The sequence below is a fragment of the Eptesicus fuscus genome, chromosome 4 (genome assembly GCF_027574615.1).
Source record: "Eptesicus fuscus isolate TK198812 chromosome 4, DD_ASM_mEF_20220401, whole genome shotgun sequence".
In the NCBI taxonomy this organism is placed as follows: Eukaryota; Metazoa; Chordata; class Mammalia; order Chiroptera; family Vespertilionidae; genus Eptesicus; species Eptesicus fuscus.
The window spans coordinates 40020855-40026063 of record NC_072476.1 but is presented as its reverse complement, the minus strand read 5'-3'; the positions used below and the strand labels follow the sequence as shown (position 1 = coordinate 40026063).

Sequence of the window (5209 nt, the reverse complement as noted above, 5' to 3'; positions counted from 1 at the left end):
ATAGATCACTACAATCAAGCTAAATAACTTTTTCATCACCTTTACATAGTTACTATTTTGCATGTATGAGAGAGAAAGAGAGAGAGAGAGAGAGAGAGAGAGAGAGAGAGAGAGGAGACTAAACAAAAAAGCTAAGTCTAAAATGTATATGGGAATGCTAAAAGGTCAAAAATACCCATGACAATTTTGTAGATAACAAAGTCGAAAGATTTACACTAGTGGATATCAACACATATCATAAATCTATAATTAATAAAACAATATGGTATTCAGAAAAGGAGAAAAAAATCAAGAGAACATTGTAAAGAATTAAAAAGCAGACCTATACCCAAACGAACATTTGATTTGTGACAATAATGGTCCTGCTCACAGTGAGGGAGGGACAGTCCCTTTCGTTAAGTGATGATGAGTCCATTGGCTAACTCTATATGGAACTGAATGAAATTTCATACCCAAACATCAATTGTAGATCTAAATGTGAGAGGTAAAGCATCAGTACTTTCAGAAGATAGCCTGGGAACAGCTTTCTGAACTTTAGGGATGAAAAGCTATTTTACAACAGCATAAAAGCACTAATCATGAAGAAAAATGTTTACAAATTGAACTTTATAAAAATTAAGTTCTGTTTATCAAAAACATTAACACAGTGAAAAGTTAAGCCAGAAGACATTTCCTATACATATATCTTGCAGGATTCATATCCAGACTATATAAGGAACTCCTACAAATAAGTAAGAAAAATACAGATTACACAATAGAAAATGGGCAAGAAATTCGAGTAGGCACTTCACAAAGAGAATATCCAAATGGCCAAGAAATATGAACATGTGCTAAACCTGTTAGTCATTAGGGAAATACAAATGAAAACCCCAATGAGATATAAAAACACATTCACCAAAATGGCTAAAATTTTCTAAATGATTATCAGTATCAAGTTTTGGTATAAATTGTAGACCTCTTGCACTTTGATGATGCAAATATAAATTAGTACAACCACTTTAGAAAACTTATTTGTAGTGTATATTAAACCTAATAAAATCTTATTCATAGACCTAGTAATGTAACTTTTAGATATATACCTACCAGAAATGCATACATATGTGCATCAAAACAATGGACAAAAATGTTTAGAGCAGTATTATTTGCAATAGTCCCAGAGTGTTCACTAGTAACAAGATAAATATATTGTTGTATAGTTATACAATGAAGTGATGTTCAGCCATGAGAATGAACTATATGCAACAGTAAGGGTGAATCTCATAAATATTATATTGCATGGAAGAAATAAAACAAAAGAGCACATTCTACTTTATAAGTTAAAAAACACCCAAGCTAATCTAAATGTTTGCATGTGGCTACTTTTGGGTAGAAGAGAATGAGTGACCCAAAAGGGGCCAGGAGGCAGGTGTCTGGATGCTGACAATGCTCTACTTCTGGATCTATGAAGGTCACTGTGTAGAAATGTATCAAGTTGTATAGTTATGATTTATGTAGTTTTGGCAAACATTAAATACTTTGAACACGTGTGTTTAAATGCTATGAAGAAGCCCTGGCCAGTGTGGCTCAGTTGGATGAGCATTGTCCTAGGCACCAAAAGGCTGCTGGTTCGATTCTCATCAGGGCACACGCCCTGGGTCGCAGGTTCAATCCCCGGTAGGGTGTGTGCAGGAGGTAGCCCATCCATGTTTTGCTCTCACATCAGTGCTTCTCTCTCTCTCCCTTCCTCTCTCTTTAAAAATCAATTTAAAATGTAAAGAAAAATAAACAGTGATGAAGTAGAGAACAGGTTGCAGAGGTGGGGGGGGCAGTGGTAGGTGTCAGGAAAAGGCTTTCTGAGGAGGTGATACATGAGGTGAATCCCTAGAGGATAAGAAAAAGGTCCACAGTTGGGGGAAACTGTGTGCTCTCTGCAAAGGTGAGGGCATTTCCTCACTGTCACAGAGATACTAGGTAGTTTTCTGCTTAATTCGTTACTGCTCTTGTCATCTGTCAAAGATCAAGGCTCCATGACACAAAATAGATCCATTTGGATGGATGCAAGACTAGGGAAGACTCAGAAATAGGAGATACTATCTGGGGAATGAACATGTGTAGGGAGGAGAAACCTAAGGAGAGAGAGCCCTGAGGTAGAGCATGAGAGCCCTGACTGAAGAGGAGAAAGTGGGAGAGATGACAAGGAACAAAAGGAGAATTATGAATCCAGTCTTGGCTTCCTTCAAAACTTCATCTATCTTGATCTCAGAGATCAAGTGCTAAAACCAAGGCCAGAAATATCAAGGAAAAAAAATGACCAGGAAAGAAGAAAGCATCTAAAGTTAGTTGCAAAATATTTCGTTATGTGTGTGTGGACAACATACATGTATAGATCTATTGATGAGTTCACATGAGCAAATCCACACGAGGGAGCTGAATGGACAGAACATTCATAAGTCAGGGGTTTAGAAAGGAAAGATGGAGAGGAGGGGGCTCCATTAATAAAGATAATATGAAAATTAGATACATAAGTTTGTTTGACATCTTCGGGGGGAAAATTAACCATTTTTAGACATTTGTCATCTTTAAACAAAATTAGTACATGCACAAAAATTAAGAGCTCATGGGCCAAAAGGGGAATGCAATGAAGATGAAGAAAAGTCTCCTGAAATCCCTCCTATGTTCTGTAATTGATATTATGAAGGAATGAATTAGAGTCATATTCAAAAACCATGACAATGACAAAAAAAAATCATACTGACCTTCAGTAACCTTTTTGCATTATTTAAAAAGTGCCTGATATGTTACCCCTCTGCATAAATAGGATTTTCATACACATCTTGAGTATAGGTGTGTTCATGCTCTTAGGCTAGAAACTTTATAGACAGAAGAGAGTGAGGATGCCAACCTTCTTCTTTTTTTAAAAAAAATATATTTTATTGATTTTTTACAGAGAGGAAGGAAGAGGGATAGAGAGCCAGAAACATCGATGAGAGAGAAACATTGATCAGCTGCCTCCTGCACACGCCCAACTGGGGATGTGCCCCCAACCAATGTACATGCCCTTGACCGGAATCGAACCTGGGACCCCTCAGTCCGCAGGCCAACGCTCTATCCACTGAGCCAAACCGGTTTTGGCAATGCCAACCTTTTGAGCATCATAGCAACACAAAGACTGACAGGTTCACACACAGCTAACTGTGTGGTGTTTGAGAGAAAGCCAGTGTAACTAACCAATCCTCCCAATTGTTACTTCAGGTATTTGTTGTGCACAAAAAAAGGTTCAGAATAGATTAGTTTGGTGGTAGGAATAGTCTGAAATAGGAAAATACAAAATCCAGAGACAGCTCACGGAGTTCTGAAATTATCACTATAAAACTTACTTTTGCAGGTGTGAGCCAGATGCTGTAAGGTTATTTTAAGGAACTTTCTCTTCTGCAGAGACTTTCCTTTCAACATATCCTCAAGGATTATAGATCGACGATTCACACTTGTGTTGAACACACTCCAAATTGCCTGAGTAGGAGTTACTTCTAACAAAAATCAAACGAAGGCTTTTGAAGATTTATTTAACTGGTGTTTTCTTAGGAGTCATTTATTTTCTAGCATTTCGGGGGGGGGAGGGGGGCAAACATCAGAAAAATTAAAATATAGTGGGACATTGCCATCATTAAAAAGTAATCAGTGATAATTAACTGAGAGCTTGTAAAGCAGTAAAAAAAAAAAAGGTCACAATACATTTTTTATTTACAGAATCCTTATTGCATGAAGTAATACTCAGCTCATTACAATTCAAGACTTTCTCTTGGGGCAAACAGGTATGAAAAAGCTGGGAAAAGAAATTTGAGAGGGGCGGGGCCGGCGCGCACGCGCCTGCGCTACGAGGCCTCTGGGTAGCCAGCACGGGTCACGTGGATCCAGGTAGCTGACGTCAACACAGCCGCTCTGCTCCCCGGACCTGAGTGCCCCGCCGGCCCGGCTGAGTCCTCCGAGGGGCCTGGGTCCGGGGGTTTGCTGGGCGCCTTTGCGGCCACTGTGGACAACTCCGGGAAGGAAGCGGAGGCGATGGCGCTGCTGGCCAAGGCCGACCGCAAAGTGAAGAACTCGCGGTCCTTCTTGTCGGGCCTCTTGGGAGGCTCGTCCAAAACCGAGGAAGCCCGCGAGACCTACGCCAGAGCAGCAAACCTGTTGGACATGGCCAACAACTGGAGCGCTGCCGGCAACGCCTTCTGCCAGGCGGCGCGGCTGCACCTGCAGCTCCAGAGCGAGCACGACGCAGCCACCTGCTTCGTGGACGCCGGCCACGCGTTCAGGAAAGCGGACCCCCAAGAGGCTACTCCCTGTTTGATGAGAGCCATCGAGGTCTACACGGACATGGGCCGTTCACCACCGCGGCCCAGCACCACGCCTCCATCGCTGAGATCTACGAGACGGAGCCGGGGGACATTAGGAAGTCCAGCGCGCACGACGAGCAGACCACAGACCACAGACCACTGCAGGGGCGAGGCGTCCGGCAGCTCGGCCCGCAGGTGTCTGCTGAAGGCGGCTGGGGACCCACGCCATGGCCAGCCCCCTCCTCAGGTACAGCGCCCAGGACTGCTTCTTCAGGGCGGCCCTCTGCCACTTCTGCATCGACAGGCTCGGCGCCAGGCTGGCTGTCCCGAAGTCCGAGGAGCCATTCCCCGCGTTCTCCGACGCCCGGGAGTGCCAGCTGGTGAAGAAATTGCTAGGCGCCCATGAAGAGCGGAACGTGGACAGCTACACCGAGGCGGGGAAGGGGTTCGGCTCCATCTGCCGGCTGGACCGGTGGCTGACCACCATGCTGCTGCGCATCAAGAAGACCATCCCGAGCGACAACGAGGAGGAGGACCTGCGCTAAGCCCCACGCCCGGCACCTGCCTTCCAGCCCCTCTGCTTCCCCCAGCGGCCCCTCCAAACACGGCGCGAGCCCAGAGAGGTGGCCCAAGACCTGGCTGGGACCTTCGCTCCCTTCCCCCCAGGAGTCTCGCAGGCCACAGTGCAGGCTGCACACTGCCTCAGGGCCCTGGAGGCTGGCCTGCTGGCCAGACAGTCACCCTCTGTTCTCGCACCCCTCGTCCCTCCCCTGCCCATTTATTTAAGCCCCAAAGAGACCCTTTTCCAGCCCGAAACACAAAGTCTGTGGCATAGACCTGTTAGCTGTGGGTGCTGCCAGGGCGTGGGGTCAGCATCTGACCCTCCATCGCCTGACCGGCTG

The 5209-nt window shown here is 45.0% G+C and overlaps 1 pseudogene; it reads left to right on the top strand.

Moving 5' to 3' along the window:
- Positions 1-2133: 2133 nt before the first annotated feature.
- On the top strand, positions 2134-4852 carry LOC103285928 (alpha-soluble NSF attachment protein-like; annotated as a pseudogene).
- The last annotated feature ends 357 nt before the right edge of the window (positions 4853-5209 follow it).